The sequence below is a fragment of the Pelodiscus sinensis genome, chromosome 2 (genome assembly GCF_049634645.1).
Source record: "Pelodiscus sinensis isolate JC-2024 chromosome 2, ASM4963464v1, whole genome shotgun sequence".
Classification (NCBI taxonomy): domain Eukaryota; kingdom Metazoa; phylum Chordata; order Testudines; family Trionychidae; genus Pelodiscus; species Pelodiscus sinensis.
In genome coordinates, this window is record NC_134712.1 from 122,754,217 (window position 1) to 122,779,143 (window position 24,927).

Here is a 24,927-nt window from a genome sequence, read left to right on the forward strand (position 1 = left end):
TACTCAGATATCAATGGTGATACTGAGAAAAATGTCAATTTCAGCCAGCAGCTGCCTGGGCTTGCTGGCTCCCTATAGTCATGCCTTGGGAATCAGGCAGCACAATGAGCCAGCTGTCCCAGGAGTCCAGAAAGCCTGAAAATTAATTGAATCAGACTCATTTTCATGAAACATTTTGGGTTTGACAAATTAGCATCTTCCAACTAAACTGTTCCAATAGAAAATATCTGTCCAGCTCTGCTGTAACACATTTTACTGATGTTAACATCTATTAGCCCTTTATAATTATAAATGACCAAAAATGTTGAAGTACATGCATGTTGCTTGTTCTGTAGCCAAGAAATATATGAATTCACACTAATAGTCACTCAGAACATCCCCTCTAGTAAGTGGTGAAGAATAGGTACTTAGTCCCATTAAAAAGATATACCAAGCCAGAGGCAATGCAAAAAAACCTATTTATTTAAGAACTCTTTGTTTACAAAAGCTTCAAGTTAAAATTTGATCCTAAATTTCACCAAGAGTCTGTTTCTTGTATAGCCACTTTATTTAGCCATGAAATCATATTCAATATCAAATTTCTAATATATTTACATTCAGCTTTCTAATTTGTTGTGAATTTGAGTTATCTATTACTCCCATAGTAATTAATACTGTCCACATTTTATGACTATATTGAATTTGATTAGAAACAATAAAAGATTTTTTAGTTCCAAATATAAGATTTTAAATAAACCTGTGAAACTGATAGGAGATAATTAACAGCAGATAGGAAACAATAATTATGTGGAAAGAAAGCCCCATTGAAATGTATTATCTTGTTAATTCCTTTCAGCTGTAAATAATCATGCTTTCACACATAACTCTGGTAAACTGAAAATGAATATAAATGACATCAAAACATGTTTATTTGGCAAAAGAGGGTTTCTTTGCTTGAACATCCTGTACAAGGACACTGGTCTAGCAACTTCACTGGGGAATGAAATCTGTTGCGTCCCACTAGATACAGCGGAGGAGAAATACATAGCCAACTCTGTATCATCAATCATCATCACATCAAAGGGTGCTAATGTATCTATGCTTTCAGTATTCCATATAATGCTGTACTAATCTCTGACAGATACTCTTTTATGAAATAATCCCAATTGAGCCCATTATTTAAAAAAGTTGAGTTGTCTTTACAACTGTTAATTTTCACAATACAGTCAGATCAAGGAAGGGCAAATTGTGGCAATACTTTGAAAATGGAGTTACAGTTTCAGGTCTTGAAAATTAAACAATGTGGTTTTGTTTATGGTAAATGCATTTACAGGAATAACTAGTCTCTGCAATATGTGTACAATTAGTCACACTACCCCATTAGCATTAATGGTCGTGAGGCACTTAAGATGTTTTTCTTATACAGACATAAAATACAAGTATATTAGATGGACCATGAGCAATAAATTAGTATGGTATAATATTGGAAATCAATAAAAAAAGATTAGGCACTTTGTACCTAGAATAGTCTAGATTCATATATGTATAACAGTAGCAGCAGCAGCAGCTAACTGCTCATCGAGTTCATATACTCTTGTACACACACACATACGCACACACACATCTGTGAGTGTCTAAAGAGAAAGAGCTTGCTTGGGCACAACAATTTTAGTTTCCCCCTTGCATCAGCTACATGGACTAAGAGCTACATATGCATTTACGTTTACACGGTTCTTGATCAAAAGCAAATGGAAGTTTAATGACAAAGGAATTAAGCAGCTCAGATGGGGGCTACTAATATTTGCCATGTGAACGCACTACAGGAAAACCACAGATTTAGATGGCAGTCCAGTACCAAACATGAGACAGAAGCTGAATTTCACCCTGAGGGATATCTCAATAGTGATAAAACTGATTCTGAAACAAAATTAAATATTGATCCCTGTGACTAGGAAGGACATATTCTTCTGCCAACTATTTGGTACTTGTAAGAACATCCTTCATCATTTAAATAGACTCTTCATAGTATATGGAAACCAGAAAGAAACCCAAAGAAACTAGTTGATTGCCTGCTTAAAAATGAAGGGTCAAAAGATGGAGGAAGAATGCAGTTACAGTGCCGCAGCTATCAGTTCACTTAGGCATTACAATGTGCAGCTGAATCCTTCATTCTTGACTCCAGCATTTCCCAGAGAGTGGCATATACACGTGAAAAGATCGAGGACTTCTTCAGACCTCAAAACTGTTACTAAGTTTCAGGAGATCCTAACACCTGGAATTTCTTGATTACTAAGGCTACTTTTGTGCCTCTTAAAATGGCTGGAAATAGCCGATAGAGAATTCCTCTTATGTTGGCGAATTCTCCACTGGCATATATGCATACCGCCCTCACATGAAGCATATTAGGAGAGAGAGAGGACATGTAGAGGTGTTCTGCATAATAGTAGAATGGAGCTGCACTAGATCTGGGTCTTCAGACTGACAGTTACACCATTGGCTGAAGTTAGAGTGCTCAATGCTCAATGGTCTAATTTTTGCTGAGACAGACTTTTAATCAACCAGGGAGTTGTAACCTGTGCCCAGAGGCCCTAATTCTATATTTAAAGTCCATGCATAAGCTTTCATATTCAGGAACCCAAGATGACATGTGGCATACCAAAAGTGAAGAGACAGGGAAGCACTCAAACATATGCCATTTTTAGGATACTTACAAATTTTTAAATATCAAATACATATAAATAGATAAAGTGCCAGTCATCACCTACTGTCACTCAATCAATATAATTGGCTGGTTTCTTCAGATTTAAAATCATTTCCTTTCAAAACACTTTTGGAACAGGTGGAATGTTAGACTGTAAAAGAAATATTTTCAGACACTGACAGTGCAAGAAATGACATGTTATAAACAGAACCATAACATTTTCATTCAAAGCATGCTGCCATTACAGATTACAATGAAACCAGTTCATTTTGTGCAGAGCATGAAATTTTAAGACTGTTTGCAACATCGAATGCCATTGCTTTCAATGGAGATAATGGGCAGTTGGTTACAGTGAAATTCACTAAATTGAACCAAGGGCATTTTAATCTCTCACTGCAGCTTGGCACAGTAACAATGAACTGTGTGCCATGTAAGTTTAAGGAAGACAGTATTGAATGTCCAATGAATATCAACAGCAGCAACACAAAAACTCCAAGTGGCAGATAATTACATTATTATTATTATTATTATTATTATTATTATTTTACTGTTGGAGGGAAGAGAGGTTTATTGGCCCTCAGGATGTTATAGTCCAGTTGTGTGTTTTTCTTTCTGACATCTACAGCCTCTAAATCATGGTCATTATGTTGCTTCTGGCACTTTCTGATTTACTGGACAAGTTTACACTAAGGCATTATTGGCGAGGCAGCACCAATGCTACTGCACAGCTATTGCACGTCTGGTGAAAACACACTATACTGATGAGAGAGCACTCTCCCATTGGCATAATTACTGCACCTCCATAAGAAGCAGAAGTTGTGTGGGTGAGACATTATCTCCCAGCTACGTAGTGCAGGTAGGGATAGCATTTAAGTCAATGTACTTTATGTTGCTCAGGGTTACACTGACAAAAGCAGCAGTGTAGAACATGCTCTGTCTGTCCTGTCAACTTAAATGAAGTTATGTCTGTTTATAAAGTCTGAATATCCATTTCTAATTTACTATTAATAATTTATCTATTATTTTCCTCACTTTCCAGTTCTGTGATCCAAATCTTCAGCTAGTGTAAATCTGTAGCACTGATTCACTGACTTCAGTAGAACTGATTTATGCTAGCTATGGATCTAATTCCATATTTTCTTAAAAAAGGCCTGCCCAAGTGTATGTCCATTCCCTGCTCCTGAAGCTAAATTTTCTGTCCAGGAATGTATTTTGGTATTCTTGCAGCTCTGATAGATGTGTTTAAAGTCACACAAAATGACCAATGGTAATCAGATACTTCAGGTAGCAGGTGGAGGGCAAAAAGAGAGCAGTCACTTAATTATACCTATTCCTCCTTCAACATTAATTTGATTCAGCAATAGAATGAGATCCTCCTGAGGCTGTACTTGTGCAAGTTAACTTAAGTCAAGCACTCTTTGGCCTCCTGATCATTTTAATTTTAAAAACAGGAAAGGCATTTAGGGGCTTTTGCTTTTTGTATATCCCTTAGCCTTACAATTCTCATTAACAGTTTCTAAATGCAAAGAGAAAGGGATTGCAGCTTTGTTAAGTGTCAAGAAGATTTACAGTCTGAAGGTTAAATGCTTGTGTAAAGTGACATGAAAAGCAAAAATAAGTTATCCTGAAAATACAGCAGTAGTTCTTCCAAATGAATTGGTATGTCTATTATAAACCAAATAAATGTTTCCATGTTCTATTGACAAATCTCTTTGCTTTGACATCACATGCTCCAAGATAAAAAGCTAGCTTATTCCAGTGCCTTCTCTATTTACTTTGTTATTAGCATGTAACTGCAATCCAGATCAAACTCATGAAACTGAAAATAACACAATCTAGAATTTTGTACAATATAAGTGTTGATATTTGAGATTTTCCCTTCTGTTGAAAAGATTAAGATGGCAAATATTGCTAGAGAATCAGAGTCTTCTGTTACATGCACATTTATGGTTAATATAACAATGGAATAATATTATGTCCCTCCCTCCTGCCCTCACTTCATCTGATTTATGAATGAGATCCCCTCAAACAATTTCAATCCAGATTGCACAAGAGCCTTTTCTTTTTCTGCTCATGCCATCAAACTTTTTTGTATCTTTTTGTTTCAGCAATCTCATCCAAAAGCCTGAGATCACACATTTTTTACCCATGAGGGAGCTCCTTACTCAATAGCACTGTTATAGAAAGCAAGGGCTGGCTCATGTGAGTAAAGGCTTCAGGAGCGAGGTATGTTCTCTCTTTTTCGTCTTTTTCTAAAGTAAAATAGAAAGATAAAGTTTTGAAACTATGGTCTTAATACTGCATCTCTCCTCAAAAGTGGTTCCGTTAGCTTTAAGTAGACAACTCACATGAATGCAAAATTGCAGGATAAGGCCATGTATTAACTTATTACAAATCTGGGGAATACAATGTGTGAGAAATATGCTATAGCACATTAAGTTGTACATTGTAAAGAAGTAATTATGACGAAGAGTCTTTTTGCAGTTTAATATTAATCTTTCAATGAATAATAAAGTTTTAAGAAAGCTAGTAAACAAAAATCAGGCAACACTAGGTTACATAATGTCATCAAGCCTCAGGAAAAACGAAATAGGAAACTTCAATGCTCTACTTCAATCAGTGAAATGAGAATGGAAATTGTGATTAGATAGTTTTATAGCATGCAGGGACTATGACTATAAAAATGTCTAAACCAGTTTACTGGTGATCATATAATGTGCTATTGAATTTATCTAATAGTTTGCTATGATAGCACAAGTTTGATAGCAGGCTGTCTCCCTGCCAATGGTTGCCATAAAAACAGCCCTTCGAAAGTCATCTTTTGCATTCTTGCATAAAGAAATTTGAAAGGATTTGCCATTCTTGGGGAAAGCAGAGCATATATATTCAACCACATTCTCCACTGTTGTAAATTAGTGAATCTCATTAACTTCAGTTGTGTTGTATTTATTTATGTGAGCAAGGAATTTTGTCTGAAAATGGTAAGAAAAAGAGAATTCTACAAGAAAGAAAATGTTGAAAACAAATCATTGACTTCTAACACTACACTTTGATGTAATGCTCTGAAAAGTTACTGTGAAAATGTTCCCTTTTACCTCAAGAGAACTGATTTCTGTCTAGTTGGCAGTAAAAAAAAAAGCCTCTTATTTGTAAACTGAACAGACATGATATGCAAGCCACTGAAAAAATATAATCTATGAGAATCCTCACAAAGCCATTTTTACCATTTCTTCACAGAGCAGAACTACACCTCAGCATCCCTCAATCCTCACTCTATACAATTATGAAATAACTTGCAGAGCAGCAAGATCTCTTGCAGAATACACAAAGATGATGCAAGAATCCTGTTTTGGAATATTAATTGTCACAATGGACAAGACACCCACAGATAAGATAAGGGGAATTTCATGCAAAAGCTAAGTGACTATGTGCAAGATTCGTTGCTAAGCAGGTCAATCTTAATCACTGGAACTCAGAAAACAATATTGATTTAAAAAATGTAGTTTAATGAGAAATGTGATGCTTATCAGGTCTGATTCACTGGCAAAGTCTTATTTAATCATCTACACCTGTGCAAAACCAGGGCCAAGTAGGTGTACTAGGGTACACCTATCATTTGGCAGCCTTTTATGCCCATTTCATACCTGTAAAAGTGGTTATATAAGGCAGCAGTGAGTCAAGTCCTGTTTCCATTAGCATTAAGGGCCTGTTTCCAAAAACATCTCCTCTTGTAATTACACTAGTCTCTTGCACCATGACTGTAAATGGAATACTGACTTTCAAAGACTCAGGATATGTCTAGATTACAGAGCTTTTTCAGGATATCCAAGCTGTATCCTGTGTCCAAAAAAAAAATTCGGAAAAGCAGACACGTTTTTTCAGCATCCCTGTAAACCTCGTTTTATGAAGAGGTGATGTTCCAAAAGAGGGGTTTTTTTTCTGACATTTGATCCCGTGTAGATGAGCCAAATGTTAATAGGGCACCCACCTGAGATGTAGGAGATTCAAGCTCAAGTCTCTGTTCTGTCAAACTGAGACAGAAATGAGCTCTCAACTGAAACCCCGCATGTCTTTGAGCAAGTCACTTAATCTCTCTGGCCAAGTCTACACTTGAAAGATTATTTGTGCTTGAAAGCAGATTTCCTAATACAGGTTGAACCTCCATGGTCCAGCATGAGGTTAGTTAGCCAAATGTCCACTTATCATGAGTGTGGCCGTGTTTCCCGCTGTCCCATAAAGTTTGTGAGTAGCCACCAGTCCTGACTCTCAATGTTCTGTGCTGTAATTTAGCTCTAATTTACCCCTAAATGGCTACGTCTACACTGGCCCCTTCTTCGGAAAGGGCATGCTAATTTTGAAAGTCAGAATAGGGAAATCCGCGGGGGATTTAAATATCCCCCGCGGGATTCAAATAAACATGTCCGCCGCTTTTTTTCCGGCTTGGGGAAAAGCCAGAAAAAAGCGTCTAGACTAGTCCAATCCTCCGGAATAAAGCCCTTTTCTGGAGGATCTTTTATTCCTACTTTCAGGGAAAAAAGCCGGAAAAAAAGCGGCAGACATGTTTATTTAAATCCCGTGGGGGATATTTAAATCCCCCGCGGATTTCCCTATTCTGACTTTCAAAATTAGCATGCTTCTTCCGAAGAAGGGGCCAGTGTAGACGTAGCCAATGTCTTTTAAGAGCCCAGTAAGCAGTGGAAGTGTTGGGAATGCTGCTAGACAATACTGATCTCCCGTGGTTCTGCAAATTCTCTGGTTCGGCACCGGTCAGGTTCCGAGGATACGGGACTAGAGATCTTCAACCTGTAATAGATTAATTTGCACATGCTTTCATTAAAAGCTTAGAGATCAAGACATAGGCTACATCTATACTACATGCTTCTTGCGCAAGAAGCCTTTTGTGCAAGAGTTTTTGCATAAAAACTTCTTGCACAAGAGCACGTCAACACCTCAAAGCACATTGCAAAAGCAATATGCTTTTGGGCAAGAGAGCATCCACAGTACATGGATGCTCTTGCGCAAGAAAGCTCTGATGGCCATTCACAGAATGGTGTAGCCAGACAGGAACCCCCCTGTAATATCCATTTTTGCTTTCCTGGAGCATACAGGGCACACAGAGCAGTAAAAGCCTTGAATAGAACGCCCGGATATGCAGGCTCAGTGACCCTGGATGGCTGTAAACAGAGATATACCAATTGCTGACCAAGAGTCTGCCAAGGAGTGCCCTTGACTGAAACCTATATTGATACGAACACACACTGTCCGCGGGTGGAGGAATCTCCCGCCCAGTTAAGAATGTCCAGTACTTACAATTTAGTTATCTCTCTTACAAGTGTAAATTAAATTGAAACTTGTAAGAACTGGTGTCACAAAGACGGGCCAACACAATTTGGCATCTTAGATAAGAAAGAGGATACGGGCCCCTATGGGTATAAAGATTTACAGCAGCACATTTACTCTGAGTGTCAATCTACCACCTATCTGCTGGTCGGGTTAGGTGTTTGACCTCACGAGGTTCCACGGGGACGCCCACCTTGTATTTGTCTTTCCTAGGAATTGAGGGACCAGCCCTGACCTGACACTCTGGGACCGAGAGGCACAGAAGGGGGTAAAAATTGTACCTGGATGTGATCTTTTGTCTTAAGTGTACACATAGACTTAGAGCTCTTTAAAGATTAAGCTGTCACTTGGTACCATTATTTCTATTTTCTATCTTTATTTTCTTTGTAACCATTGTGCAAAACCCTTGTAGCGTAGACGTAGCCCTACTGTGTAAAGCCTCATTTTAAAAGTATGGCTAAACCTAGGTGGAAGAATTGTTGCATTACTAATGAGAAGTAAAGTTACCCTTTTTAGTGTCTGATTGTGCCTAGCATTTTACTGCAATTCATTCTGTGATTCAAATTTTAACACATAAGTTATATATGTTGAGTACACTTCAGTTAGTAAAAGACAAACTAGTAAAGCAACCCATTCTACTGGCATACATATACACACAAGTAGATATAAAGTGTGAACATTATAAAATAGAGGAGCTTCAGATAACTGAAAGCTTGAAATGTAAGATGTAAAAGATAGCTCTGGATGGCATATTTGACCTGATCTTTTTTCTTACAGTACAACTGCTACCTCACATGCTTTAGTTCAGATGGCATAAAGATTCATTTTTCACTGAACTTGTGTGGAACAATGATAACAAGCTGAATGATTATGTTAATCATACAATCAGTATTCCCTATGGATATTCCACTGTATAAATCCCAGGCTCTTTTTCCTGTTGAAAAGGTATTACAGTGCATAAGAATAGGAATCAATTACCCACTGTTTTAAATTGTGCATTTTAAATCTTCCAATTAATAAGCCTTGAACTTTCCTTAAAAAGTATTCTTATTAAAAACTAGTCATTATGGTAAGCAGGGTTTGTACTTTATTTGGCACAGACTACCTTTGAAAGCTAACTCTAATGTTATAAGGGAGCTATATATTCCCTGGTCTACACTAGGGGTACGTCTAAACTGGCCCCTTTTCCGAAAGGGGCATGCTAATTTTACAGGTCGTAATAGGGAAATCCGCGGGGGATTTAAATATCCCCTGCGGCATTTAAATAAAAATGTCCGCCACTTCGAAGTAGGAATAAGAGATCCTCCGGAAAAGGGCTTTTTTCTGGAGGATCGGGGCCAGTGTAGACGCTCTTTTCTGGCTTTTCTAAAAGCCGGAAAAAAACGGCGGACATTTTTATTTAAATCCCCCGCGGATTTCCCTATTACGACCTGTAAAATTAGCATGCCCCTTTCGGAAAAGGGGCCAGTGTAGACGTAGCCTAGGGCTTTAACATATATATAGTAGCCCAATGTCTGTGACTTTGTAATGCTGAAATGCTGGCTGTTCCCTCTGGGAGGCACTGTAGCCTCCCGCCACAGTGCTTGGCTGACTTCTGCACCGCTCAGTTGGGCCACTGTGTGGGAGCAAGCAGCACAAACAGCCGTTTGGGGTTCACGCTACCCATGCAGCATGGTGGGGCGGTGATGTGCATGCCCAGGAGGTGGGGCCTGGACGAGCATGCATTCCCGATGGAGACAGAGGAGAGCGGGGAGAGAGTAAGAGGCAGGCGGGGGAGGAGAGAAAGAGAGAGATGTAGAGCGATACAAAAGGCTGAGGAGAGCTGAGAGAGAGGGGGGGAGATAGTAGGAGGAGAGAGAGAGAGAGAGACGGAGCGAGAGACCAGAGGCTCAGGAGAGAAGACCAATGAGGAGGAGAGACCTGAAAATTCCATCTTATGACCGGCTAATTGACTAGTTTTGAAATAACGCTCCACTTAATTTATAATCGGAGCTTCCAAACTACCACGCCTGCTATTTTGAACTAAGAGGCCACTTATTTTGAAATCTGTTTTCTTGAGGAATAGCACTAACTTCCAAATCATTATTTTGAAATAGCACTAGTGTGGACACTTCGGTGCTGCTATTTCAAAATAACTACTCCCCAGAGTAATTCAGACCAATTACTCCCTAGTGATAACTGGGGCTCTAAGTCAAGGTAACATTAACAGAGCTTGCCTCAGATTAATTTTGAGGTTTCTCTGTAGTGATGACACTCTATTTCAATTTTGTCAAATCAGGAGTTATTAAGTCGATTTATGCAATTTTGAAATAGTTTCCTGCTGTAGACATGCCCTATGTGATGATAATGACAGTACACTGCTGGTCTGCAAATAGTTATAATACTTTAATCCCTTCAGTATAACACCACAGGAGCGAAAAACAATTTTTGTTTCAATATTGCTAGGCTGTCTCAAAGGGTAAATTTCCCCCCACTCTCCAGGTTATTCAGAAAATAAGCTCTGCAGGCAAAATATAAATGATGCAGAACATATGTTATGGAATTCTGCTCCCTCAGGAACTGGGTTTTGAGTGATAGAAATGTAGCCATGTTAGTCTGGGGTAGTTGAAGCAAAATGCAGGACAATGTAGCACTTTAAAGACTAACAAGATGGTTTACTACATGATAAGCTTTCGTGGGCCAGACCCACTTCCTCAGATCAAATAGTGGAAGAAAGTAGTCACAACCATATATACCAAAGGATACAATTAAAAAAAATGAACAAATATGAAAAGGACAAATCACATTGCAGAACAGAAGGGGGATGCGGGGGGGGGGGGGGGGGGGGAGGAAGGAAGGTAAGTGTCTGTGAATTGATGATATTAAAGGTAGGGAGAGTGGGATGTTTGTGAGTTAATGGTATTACAGGTGATAATTGGGGAAACTGTCTTGGTAATGGGTGAGATAGTTCAAATTCTTGTTAAGTCCTTGTTGGCAAGTGTCGAATTTTAACATGAATGACAGTTCAGAGGATTCCCTTTCAAGTGCAGATGTAAAAGGTCTTTGTAGCAGAATGCAGGTGGCTAAGTCATTTGGACACCACCATACAAATCAACAATGGAAAATTAGACACCACTCTCTACAGAAAACCCACCGACTCATACAGTTACCAACATGCATCCAGCTCCCATCCAGAACACACCACACGATCCATCGTCTATAGCCAAGCCCTTCGATACAACCGCATCTGCTCTAATCCCACTGACAGAGACCAGAAGCTTCAGGATCTCTACCAAGCATTTATAAATCTCAACTACCCAGCCAGAGAAATAAAAAAGCAAATTGAAAGAGCCAGACGAATACCTAGAAACCATCTACTTCAAGACAGACCCAAGAAAACCCACAATAGAACACCACTTGTCATCACCTACAACCCCCAACTTAAACCTGTCCAACACATTATCAATAAACTACAGCCTATATTGGAACAGGATACCATACTCAAAGAGGCTCTGGGAGACAGACCCATAGTCTCCTATAGACAACCACCTAACCTCAAGATGATTCTTACCAACCACAACAGGACATACCACACTAATACCAACCCTGGTACCTTCCCTTGCAACAAACCCCATTGCCAGCTTTGTCCACATATTCATTCTGCTGATACCATTATTGGACCTAACCAAGTGAGTTATAAGATCAAGAACACATATTCCTGCGCATCCAGAAATATAATCTATGCTATCATGTGCCGAAAGTGTCCGTCTGCTATGTACATTGGACAAACATTTCAGACACTTCGCCAAAGGATTAATGCCCACAAAACAGATATCAGACAAGATCACAAAGAGAAAACAGTTTCTTGCCACTTTAACCAGAAAGGACACTCTCTAAATGACTTAGCCACCTGCATTCTGCTACAAAGACCTTTTACATCTGCACTTGAAAGGGAATCCTCTGAACTGTCATTCATGTTAAAATTCGACACTTGCCAACAAGGACTTAACAAGAATTTGAACTATCTCACCCATTACCAAGACAGTTTCCCCAATTATCACCTGTAATACCATTAACTCACAAACATCCCACTCTCCCTACCTTTAATATCATCAATTCACAGACACTTACCTTCCTTCCTCCCCCTCCCCCTCCCCCCCGCATCCCCTTTCTGTTCTGCAATGTGATTTGTCCTTTTCATATTTGTTCATTTTTTTAATTGTATCCTTTGGTATATATGGTTGTGATTACTTTCTTCCACTATTTGATCTGAGGAAGTGGGTCTGGCCCACGAAAGCTCATCATCTAGTAAACCATCTTGTTAGTTTTTAAAGTGCTACATTGTCCTGCATTTTGGGTTTTGAGTGTATAGGACTAGAGAGGAAAAAGGAATGGAAAGAGCGTTAGGGTATGAGGCTATCTATAGCTAGTATCCAAAGCCTGGGTCCTACTGGAAAGATATGATCTTGATAAATCATAGTGAGTGAAATATTAAGCACTCAGCCTAGACCAAGTCTCTTGTGTCTTGTGTCTACCAGAATTCAGTGTAAATTTACTAACCTAATTATGCTTAATCTGGTTCCATTTTCTCATGTAGGTAAGGTTAAAAGCAAACAGAATTTTGTAGTCTGTTTACTGCACGAGATACAGTAGGTTTGACAAAATATGTTCTTGCTTCATTATTTGGACAATTCATACATTCTGATTCAAATTGACCATCTACAATTATATGTACTAAGGGAATGTATTTCTTCTTCCAAAGAAAGAAAAAGATAATGTTGCATTGACATAAAAAACAAGAAGAAAAGAGAAGCTGTAGTATACCCATTGAATCCCTGGGGATGTGTTGAGCTAGTGAACATGTAGTTTAATAAGAGCAGTAAGCACCCATGTGCACAGTGTTCTCTTAAAAATAAATAGCATTTTTAAAGGAGATAATTCATAGTTTATGGTAACTTTACCATAAGAGAGATTATCAGAATTCTTCACTCCTAGGTTAATGATGTTTTCAATAGTTGGGACTGCAATCTAAATTTTGTCTGAGCAAGCAATATGCTCAATAGATCCTTTAACATGTAATGGACAAGTCTTCATAAAGAGATTTTATTTATGCACAAAATATTTGAATGGTAGAGAGGGAGAGACTAGACATTTTAATTTCCTAATATTCTTTGGTAATATTTAAAAAGAATGCTGCTGTGGCCATGGAGGATGGCTGGAGGTGGGGCAGCTGGAGGGTTTTGAGTGTATGGCTGTGTCTACACTGGCATGAATTTCCAGAAATGCTTAAAAAGGAATACTATTCCGTTTTCAGTTTCTCCGGAAAAGGAGCGTCTACATTGGCAGGCTGCTTTTCCGGAAAAGCCCTTTTTCCGGAAAAGCGTCTGTGGCCAATGTAGATGCGCTTTTCTGGAAAAGACTACTGGGCTGTCTACACTGGCCCTTTTCCGGAACAGTGTTCCAGAATAAGGACTTATGCCCGAGCGGGAGCAGAATAGTTTTTCCGGAATAGCGGCTTATTTTGTACAATAGAGCATCGTTGCTTTTCCAGAAATTCAAGGGCCAGTGTAGACAGCTCGCCGCTTATTCCGGAAAAGCGGCTGATTTTCCGGAATAAGTGGCCCAGTGTAGACACAGCCTTTAGGACTAGAGAGGAAAAGGGAATGGAAAGAGCCTTAGGGTGTGAGGCTATCTATAGCTAGCATCCAAAGCCTGAGCAAGCAATATGCAATATACTCCCCTTTCCTTTCCCCCCTTTCCCCTCCCAAGTTCTTGCCACAGTTACATTTACCCCAATTAAACCAAAACTAGAGTTACTTGTTTCAAAAACAAAACATCTGCTTTACTGTATCAACAGAGGAAGGGAAGAGGGAGAAGGAGAGGGAAGGGAGGGAAGGAGAAGGGACAGGTGGGGAAGGAAAGGCACAGAGGGGCAATGCACAGGCTGCTTGTGGGGAGGCCCAGAGGATAGTGTCACGGGGTCCTTATGTGAATCTCTCCCTCAGGGCCTCTCGAATGTGCACAGCCCTTTGATGGGCCTGCCAGATGGCAGCCATGCACAGCTGTTCAAAGGCCCTGCCCACCTGCTCAGCCTCTGCCTCCTACCCTTGAAGGAATGTCTCCTTTTTATTCTCACATATATTGTGCAGGACACAACAGGCTGCCACCATTTGGGGGACATTTCACTCACGAAGGTCAAGGTAGGTGAGGAGGCAGCAGAACCTCCCTTTCAGATATCCAAAGGTGCTCTCCACAACCATGTGGGCCCTGCTGAGCCTGGCAGTGAAATGTTCCTTGCTTTTGCTCAGGTGCCCCGTGTAGGGCTTCATAAGCCAGGAGAACAGAGAGTAGGCTGCATCCCTCATGATGCACATTGGCATGCCCCCATCCCTGACCCTCATGGTGAGGTCAGGGAAAACCGTGCAGGTATGCATCTCCTTGTAGAGGCTGGAGTTGTGGAAGATACGGGCATCATGTGCCTTCCCTGGCCACCTAAGTTTGATGTCCATGAACCAGCGGCAGTGGCCCACAAAGTCCTGCAACATGATTGTAAAGTACCCCTTGCAGTTGATGTATTCAGAGACCCAGTGGTCAGGAGCCTGGATGGATATGTGGGTGCTGTCAATGCCCCCCCTCCCGTAGTTGGGAAATCCCATGGCAGCAAAGCTGGTGATCATGGGGTCCACATTGCTCAGGAGGATGAGCCAGCAGAGCAGGATTGTGTTGATATCCTCACCATCTGTAGAAGGAGACAAACAGAGAATAACAGTGTTACCAGGGTCGTTGGGTGCTCCCTGAGGCCAAACCTTACCTCTTGGAAACATCAGGACCAACCCTCTACTTACCCCATGCCAAACTGGTCCCCAAAGGAGAAGTAGCTGTCTGGTGTGGTAAGCTTTTATGTGGTGATGGCAACCCGCTTCTGGAGGGGGATGGTGGGTTGCATGTGGGTGTTCTGTCACTGGAGGGCAGGGGCAAGCCACTCACACAACTCCATGAAGGTGTCCTTCCATATGTGGAAGATCTGGAGCTACTACTGGTTGTCCCACTGTTCCATGATGATCCAGTCCCACTAGTCAGAACTGGTGTCCAGGCGCCAGAAGCAGGGGTGCACGGTGTGCAGAGGAGGGTGGGAGAGGTGATGCTGCATGAGCAGTGAATGGAGAGAGGAGAGGAGGTGTCCTGCAATGAGCTGGGGGTTTTATTTCTACAGTACCTGCAGCAGGAGGTGCAGTATGGGGTCTAAGAGCCATTGACAGCTTGGAGGCAGGTCCGGTTCCATGGCTGGAGTGCTGTGGTGTCTACAAGGATAACCAGAGGAGGCAGTGATAAGGCTTTGTTGTCCTCAATGAGGTATGCAAAGGAGAGGAGCCTGAGACACAGCTGTATGGGGGGGGCGGTCCCTTCAAGCTAGGGCCTCAGCTAGCCTCAGGCAGTAGCTCCAGGAAGTGACTGCTGTTCTGATGCCCTGGCTAAGTGCTTCCTGGTAGCCCTAAATGTGATTCAGCATCCAATGAGTGTGGATTCTTAATTTCAAAATAACTGTGCTATTTCAATGGCCATTGGCTGTGCAGACATGCTATTTCGAAATAAACTGTTTCTGAGTTTATATTCCAAAATAGCTTATTCCAAAATAAGTGTGCAGTGTAGATGTTCCCTTAAAGTCCCAAGCAACATTAAGTACCTCTGCTAGTTTAAATATAAATGAGAAAAAACAAAATGTCTATGTCTACACTGGCTACATCAGATCAACTTAAAAGAATAAAAACTTAAAACAAAAAAGAATGTGATTCAGCATCCAATGAGTGTGGATTCTTAATTTCTTAAGTACTTTGAAGTAGGAATAAGAGATCCTCTGGAAAAGGGCTTTATTCCGGAGGATCGCGCCAGTCTAGATGCTTTTTTCCGGCTTTTCCCCAAGCCGGAAAAAAAGCGGCGGCCATGTTTATTTAAATCCCGCAGGGGATATTTAAATCCCCCGTGGATTTCCCTATTCCCAAGTTCAAAATTAGCATGCCCCTTCCAAAGAAGGGGCCAGTGTAGACGTAGCCAATGTGGTTGCAGACTAAATTCCTGTAAAATATATCAGTTCAAGTAGTGTCACATAATTATCCAATGGAGTTGAACCTGGCTTGGTTGCCAGCTTATTTTGTGGCTAGGACGAAATATTTTCCTTTTTCTTTTTTGTTTTAAGTTTTTATTCTTTTAAGTTGATCTGATCTGAATAAATTGCTCTTGGATTAACCAAGATTCATTAAAATATTGCTGTATTGGTATTCAGTAATCTCTCTAATTAGCATTTTAAGCCCTTACATTTTGAATTAAACATGCATGAAGTCAAAGCTCTCTGTAGCTCTAATTAGAATCATTATTATTTATTCAATTAAATATATTTTGTGCTAATGATGAGAAGGTATTGTTCTGGGGTTGTTTATCAAAGGAGTGTTTCACAGCAGACTGAGATTATAGACATGTATATGAAATGTCAATGTAGAAGTTTCAGAGTAAATAGTTCTTCAAAACCCAGTAATTCTTAATCTATTTTTTGACTTGCAATAATGATTTACAGCCAAATTCTAACAGTAATATCAGAATAACCCCAAATACACTTTCAATGGCATTGCACAAATATAAATGAAGGCAGAATTTGGCCTAGAGTGAAACACAATGGTTTAACTTTTATTCCTCAATACATTTGTAAATACCAGGTGAAGGCCCAGATTGTTGCATGGATGTGGCTGTAGGAACAAATAATCAGCCATTTGAACAGTCTTCCTCATACAGTCAATGAAATGGTTGCATGTAAGTTACTTTTAAAGTAAGCGTGGTGACTGATTGAATTGCTTCTGGGAAAACAGGATGCTTATTAGTGTATGGATGTGTGTGTTGTTGTCACTCTACATGGTATGGTTGTAGTTTATTATTTCAAAATGGATGAGAATAAAAAGTTGGATGGAAACACGTATACATGAAAAATCTGATGATGATTGAAACTTTTAAATAAAAAAAAAATCACAGAATACTAGATCTGGCTGGGTCAAGCACCATCTAGACCGTACCTGACAGATGTCTGTCTAACCAGCTCTTAAAATTCTCCAATGATTGATATTCCACAATCTCCCTACGTAATTTGTTGCAGTAGGGATTGTATTCATTCTGTTTCCTTTTTTATGTTGCATGTGATTTCTACTGTCCTGTAGTAACCTCATGTGAGTGTGTCTCAGTTGCTTTACTATTTAGATATGGGAAGTGCAGGAGTAACTCACTGAGAAAATATGCAGCCTATTACGTATGCCAGGCGTGGGCAAAAGTCCCTCAGCGAGCCAGATTCGCCTAGGTCTTTAATCCAGACCATGTGCCAGCTCCTGGCCCAGCTGCTAGCGCATTGCCTGGGAGCTGGGACATGCAAGCCTTTTCAACTGCTTCTATTCAAAGGACTCACGCCTGCCAGACAGCTGCCAGACAATAAGTTAGCAATGGGAGCCAGGAGCTGTGAGCCCAGTTATGTAAATTCTAAGCCTCCATACCAGACAACTCCGGGAGGAAGGCTTTTTTATTTGTTCTGGAGGAAATGGGAGGAAGCTGGGAAGAGAGGTCAGGGAAAGAGAGGAGTATGGGGAGGGAAGGCACATAGAGGAAATGTAGGGGCCCCTTATGGAGAGGCCCAGGGAAAAGTCTCACAGCTGGCCTTGTGGAACTCTATTTCAAGGCCTCTCTGATGATCAAAGCCCCTTTATGTGCTCACCAAATGTCACCGGTGTCTGAATGCTTGTAAGCTCTGGCCACCTGTTCAGGCTCTGCTGCCACCCTGGCAGGAAAGTCTCCCCATTGCTCTCACATAGATCGTGGAGCACACAGCAGGTCGCTACCAAAAAAGGGATGTTGCACTTTCTGCAGTCCAGATGGGTGAGGAAACTCCTGAACATCCCCTTTAAACAGTCAAATGCACTCTTCACCACCATGCAAAACCTGATCAGCCAGGTGTTGAAGTGTTCCTTGGTAGGGTCCAGGCTGTCCATGTAGGGCATCATGAGCTGGGGAACAAAAGGTAGAATGTGTCACCCAGGACACAGATGGGCATGTCCACATTCCCAACTCTGATGGTACAGTCAGGAAATAAAGTGCTTGTGTGCATCTTTCAGAACAGGCAAGAGCTCTGGAAGATGCAGGCATCATAAGCTTTTCCTGACCATTCAACGTTGATGTCCGTGAAACATCCCTTGTGATCCACAAAGGCCTGCAGCGTCATGGAGAAGTACCCCTTTTTGTTAATGTAATCTGAGGCACAGTGGTTGGGGGCCAGGATGGAGATGTGAGTGCCATTTATGGTATCCCACCTCTTGCAATTGGGGAAGCTGATGGCAGCAAAGTCATCCATGATGGTGTCCACATTGCCCAGAGTGAATTTCAACTTGCAGATGGTTATTGGATGGTAAAAAAAAGAACAGGGAAAATCAGTTCAGGGTGAAATGTACATACTGGTGGTCTCTCCTGCATAGAGCTGGGTGCTGCAGAAAGACCTATGCAGATCTGCCATAGTTTAGGTCTTACATTTCATCTATGTTCTGTTCTTTTTCTCCTGCTTCACTACAGTGATAGTAGGCTTGCTGTTCTATTTCCATCCATATCCCCGCTGTTGGTTTCCATGCTGATTGTACACATGGAAAATCCTTCCATTTTGTGCCAGGATCCTATCCTCCCATCATTCACATATGTTCTAAAAACACTCTTTCTTCTCCTTGTGGAAGTAATGTACTACTCATCATGGGGATCTGTGGTGGAATCACATTGTAAAACATTCAGGAGCTGAAATGTGCAAAGGATTATTATCAGGCACAGTGCTCACAAGAATGATGGATGCCCTAGAATTGCTCACAGCAGCAAGCTGCACAAGTGTATGCAAGTAGTGCACATAGTAAAGTGTATTTGCAAGATTTGGGTCATTTGTTTAAAAAAAGATTAAGATGGTTGCTTAAAGACTTAGTAATGAGCTGATAGATCATGAAATAGTTTCCAGTCTGGCACCAGTGTCTGTGAGGAATAATCTGACTGCAGTAAATGAAGTTGTATGAAATGAAAAAGATTAAAACCTTTCTAAAAATTGGAAATTCTTCTCAATGACTAGGGCTGCTAATTGGGGAAAAAAGGGAACAATTTAACAGGCCTAGAAAGAATCAGGACTAAAAAGATAAGTGGGGCATGTGGGTACAATAGGTCTTTTGCTCTATTTCTATTTTAAATGTTTCATTTATTGTATGTTAAAATATACAGAAGTATAATGAAGCATTACCATTATAGGTCATTAAACTAATGTTGACATTAATTAATGAGACTCTTATTAGGTAGTATGATGTCAATAGGACATCTTGCCATGAGTTACAATGAAGTAATATGCTGGAGAGGCAATCTGAAGCAAGTTATTTTCAAACACTCTGTCTTCAGACTATTATTTAAAAGCCTATCTCTGCCGCTATTGAAGTGAATGACATTAATGGTAAAAATCTCAATGTGACAGGGAACTGGCCCAAGGTGGATAATTACTGTACTATAAATATAATGATTAGTGTTTAATTTCATGATGCAACAGCTTTAAGACATTGTTTCACATTGGAAGCTGTTGATATTTCTGCACATTAACATTTTTTCCTGTCAATTCATGTTGACATTTCTAGTAGTGAGGAATCAACAGGGGGCACACCTATCTTAAACTATACTATTTGTTTTGTAGGAGTGTCGAATCCTGGCTGCACTGAATTCAACTGAAAAACTCACGTTGATTTTAATAGGGCTAGGGTTGATTTAATAGTCCCTTGTTCTGGAAGGCAGGTTGGCAGCCAAAGCAAAAAGTAACACAAAACCAGTAAATTAAGAAAAGAAAGGATTATCAATTTCACTTCTACCTACCAATGAAGTTTACAAAGGAATAGCATAGCCAGACCCAGTATACACACTCCCAACAGTTCCCAAGAGCAGAAATATGCAGCCAATGATTTAACAAGAGTTGCTACCTTAACCACCAAGAAAAAAAACCCTCAGTATATATGGATTTCCACTAAAGAATAGTGGAGAACACACAACCTTGTTTATCACTCCCCTTTAAACCATTATTCAACATCGGAAATAAAACAGATACTCATCAGGATCCAAAATAACTCAGCACAGGGGGGACACCATGCCAAAGCAAAACATTATGAATCTACAAAACTAATTAAAATGGGAAATTTTATGTGATTGAACATTTCAAACAAAATCTTTCAGTATTCCCAAATCCAAGTTTTTGGAATTTTGTGTTCAGTGAAAAACTTTTTTTTATTGGCCATACTATGATATAAAATTTAAAATTGTCTAAATCTCCTTCTGGACAAATTTGAATTTTCAACCATTGCTGGTGTTTAATGCCTGAAACACATGTGAATGTATAGATACCATGACATAATTTGACTTTCTGTCTCTGGAGAGGAATGGAGGGGTTCCAAAGTCCTTGTAGTGGAGTTCAGAATATTTATTTTGATAATGTCTAATATATACTCCAAACTGGTGTCAGAATAAAAAAAAACTTTTTAGGAGTATTGAATTATCCGTAAAATAAAAGTCATTTTGTGGACAGTACTGAGAGGGTGATTATGTAATTTGGGTTACTTATTTCTTTTAGTTTAAAAATTGGCCACAAATCCAGATGGTTTAGACAATTAAAAATAAGCAGTTCTTTATTATGCACTTAATCAAAAAGCACTACAGTGAGCTCCATCTCGTTAGTAAGTCAACTGCACAGTTAAATATATGAAATCCCTCACATATTAGAGGCCACAATAACCTGCCTTCAATCTGAACATTCATCTTGCATATAAGAATTTTATTCCAGGGGCCAGCACTTCCAAACAAGATGCATATATTTCAAGAAATTAAGCAGAACCTCATTTAGAGTCCTAACTACACTAATGCTAGAATAGTTTGGTTCAAAATCATATCTGAAAACATGTTTTTGATAGCAAAATATGAATCTCCTTTTCCTTGTTATTACAGAGGAGTCACCTATTTCATAAAGAGAATTACAAATATGCAATTTAGACTGTTCCTCAACTTTGCCTGCTATCAGGTGCTTTTCTGAGCTAATTAATCACACATTTCAAACTGTATCCAGTGGCCAAGAGATGGGAGTTGGCATCATGCTGCCAAGAATATTTAAGCATCATATTTAATCAGGAATGGGTGAAAGGGTTGAAAAAATTATGAAAGTTTGCAAGACTTATTCCATCAGTATGTTTAGCAATATGTTGTATTCTTGATTTTTTTAAGCACAAGTTGCTAGAGACTACCTAAACGCCCCCCCTCCCCTCCCCCAGTACATCAGGTTAAAAACTAAGGCTATGTCTATACAGTAGGATTATTTCAGAATAACTGATGCTATTCTGAAATAACATAGTCTGCATCTACACAGCAAGCAATTATTTTGACATAATGTTGAAATAATGTCGAGCTGGAGGTATTCTTACTCTGACTCCTGTAGCCCTCATTTTATAAGGAGTACAGGAAGATGGAGGAGAGTGTGTAGATAGTGCCAAAAGCTGACTTAAGCTACATTTGACGTAGTTCAAGTTGCATAGCTTATTTCAGATTTAGCCCTGCTCTATAGACATACCCTAAGCTATCAAAAGAGTTTCATTAAAAATGTTGAAGTTCTCATTCCAAATTGTTTTAAACAGACTCATTTCTGCCTTTGTAGGGTTTTTTTTTATTTATCAAAAGTCTAGTTTTATAAAATGAAACCATTAACTAAAAATTCATTGAACAATGAGGGTTACAGGAGTTGGAGTAGGAAGTTCTCCAGCTTGAGGGTATTTCGATATTATTTTGAATTAACCTCCTGCTGTGTAAATACAGAAGGTATGTCTACACTACCACCCTAGTTCGAACTGGGGTGGCTAATGTAGGCATTCGAACTGGCAAATGAAGCCCGGGATTTAAATATCCCAGGCTTCATTTGCCAGCTTGAATGCCTACATTAGCCACCCCAGTTCGAACTAGGGTGGTAGTGTAAACATACTCAGACTAAGTTATTTCAAATAATGCCAGTTATTTCAAAATAATGTTGCTGTGTAGATGTACCCTAACAGATTCATTAAGGCATAAGTTTTTATGGACAAAACCCATTTCATGAGATGAATTGGAGTGTAAGTTACAGAAGCAAGAGTATATAAGGAAGATGTTGCTTGTATTAATGAAACTAATCAAGTCAGGGTGGAAATGGGTCATTCATAGCATTTGGTCTGGAGATGTGAATATCCAGAGAGGGGAAATTGCCTTTGTAATGCATTAAGCAGTTGAGACTCTTGTTCAATCCTAAACTTGTATAGATGTGTAGACAGAGTTGGCAACATGATTTGTTGCAGGGAAAGGTTCTTGAGTAAGTGATTGTGTGCACTGGCAGCATTTGTGGCTGCTAGTAAGTATTTGATTCCAGTTGAGGGGAGCAGTCTGTAAGTGAGGACTGGCTTGTGTTCTAAGATCTGTGAGTGGGAGGGATCATTTTTCAGGGTAGGCTGTCGCTTGTCAGTGATGTGCTGGAGTGGTTTAAGCAGGGGCTGTAGGTGATAACCTGTGGTGTTGTGTTATTTACCATGTTATTTACCACCCTGGTACTAGGAAATCGTTATGCTCTTCTTGATACAGGAGATAAGGAATCACCCCCTACAACAGAGGAGGAGAAGCCTCAGACCTCCAAGGCTGGGAGGTCTGCTGCCACCACTGCGAATAGAAAACATAGGGTAGTAGTGATCAGAGACTCTCTTCTGAGGGGGATGCAGGTACCCATCTGTCGCCCTGACATTTCACCTCGGGAGGTATGCTGTGTGCCGGGGACCCGTATCCGAGATGTTATGGAGGCAGTGTCGAGGATTATACAGCCCTCTGACTACTACCCTATGCTACTCATCCATGTGGGCACAAATGATAATGCGACATGTGACACTGAGCGCATCAAGAGTGACCACAGGGCTCTGGGAGTACAGGTGATGGAGTCTGGAGCGCAGGTGGTATTCTCTTTGATCCTTCCTGTCAAAGGTAGGGGCCCAGGCAGAGACAGGTGCATCCTGGAGGTGAATGCCTGGCTGCAAAGATGGTGTCGCCAGAAGTGCTTTGGCTTCCTTGACCATAGGATACTATTCCAGGAAGGACTGCTGGGCAGAGATGAAGTTCACCATTAGAGGAGGGAAAAGACCCTATTTGGACACAGACTGGCTAACCTAGGTTTGATGGGGACAGGTGAGCAAAGCCCACAGCTGTTAGTTCGAATTAACTTTGTAGTGTAGACATACCCTCCGATGACTATATACAAATGCGAGAAGTATGGGTAATAAGCAGGAAGAACTGGAAGTGCTAATAAATAAATACAACTATGACATTGTTGGCATCACAGAAACTTGGTGGGATAATACACATGATTGGAATGTTGGGATGGAGGGGTACAGCTTGCTCAGGAAGGAAAGACAGGGAAAAAAGGGAAGAGGTGTTGCCTTATATATTAAAAATGTACACACTTGAATGGAGGTGGAGATGGATGTAGGAGAGTCTCTGGGTTAGGCTAAAAAGGGTTAAAAACAAGGGAGATGTCATGCTAGGAGTCTACTACAGGCCACCTATGCAGGTGGAAGAAGTGAATGAGGCTTTTTTTAAAGAACTGAGGGTATGTCTACACTACCCCGCTAGTTCGAACTAGCGGGGTAATGTAGGCATACCGAACTTGCAAATGGAATGAGGAATGAGGAGTAACGGTAGTTCGAACTAGGAAGCCTAGTTCGAACTACCTAGTTCGTGCCGCGTGTAGCCACGCGGCACAGGATTCGAACGAGTGGGGAGTTAAAAATGGCGGAGCCCCGCTTATGCAAATGAAGCCCGGGAAATTCAAATCCCGGGCTTCATTTGCAAGTTCGGTATGCCTACATTACCCTCCTAGTTCGAACTAGGAGGGTAGTGTAGACATACCCTAACAAAATCAACCAAAGCCCAAGATTTGGTGGTGATGGGGGACTTCAACTATGCAGATATATCCTGGGCAAATAACACAGCGTGGCACAGACTATCCAATAATTTCTTGGACTGTATTCGGGACAACTTTTTATTTCAGAAGCTTGAAAAAGCTACTGGGGGGAAGCTGTTCTAGATTTGAGCCTAACCAATAGGGAGAAACTGGTTAAGAATTTGAAAGTGGAAGGCAGCTTGGGTGAAAGTGATCATGAAATCATAGAGTTCACAATTCTAAGGAAGGGGAGGAGGGAGACCAGCAAAATAGAGACAATGGATTTCAGGAAGGCGGATTTTGGTAAGCTCAGAGAGCTGATAGGTAAGGTTCCATGGGAATCAAAAATGAGGGGAAAAACATCTGAGGAGAGTTGGCAGTTTTTCAAAGGGACATTATTAGGGGCCCAAAAGCAAGCTATTCCACTGCGTAGAAAAGACAGAAAATATGGCAAAAGACCACCTTTGCTTAACCACGAGATCTTGCATGATCTAAAAATAAAAAAGGAGTCATATAAAAAATGGAAGCTAGAACAAATTACAAAGGATGAACATAGGCAAACAACACAGGAATGCAGGGACAAGAGTAGAAAGACAAAGGCACAAAATGAGCTCAAACTAGCTACAGGAATAAAGGGAAGCAAGAAGACTTGTTATAGATACATTAGAGGGAAGAGGAATACCAAGGACAGGGTAGGCCCACTGCTCAGTGAGGAAGGAGAAACAGTAACAGGAAACTTGGAAATGGCAGAGATGCTTAATTACTTCTTTGTTTCAGTCTTCACCAAGAAGTCTGATGAAGGAATGCCTAACATAGTGAATGCTAATGGGAAGAGAGAAAGTTTAGAAGATAAAATTAAAAAATAACAAGTTAAAAATCACCTAGAAAAGTTAGATGCCTGCAAGTCACCAGG

At 40.4% G+C, this 24,927-nt stretch overlaps 1 long non-coding RNA gene across 3 annotated transcripts in view; it reads left to right on the forward strand.

The window, feature by feature from the left end:
- The first annotated feature begins 7,336 nt into the window (after positions 1–7,336).
- LOC112544216 (uncharacterized) overlaps positions 7,337–24,927 on the forward strand; it is a 50,542-nt gene continuing 32,951 nt past the window's right edge. The window contains exon 1 of one of the 3 annotated variants that reach the window (XR_012901734.1): positions 7,337–8,288. This is a non-coding gene — a long non-coding RNA (uncharacterized LOC112544216). Of the gene's footprint in view, positions 8,289–12,362; positions 15,353–15,795; positions 16,802–24,927 lie in introns of those variants that run through there. The other 2 variants (XR_012901732.1, XR_012901733.1) reach the window with 2 other exon arrangements.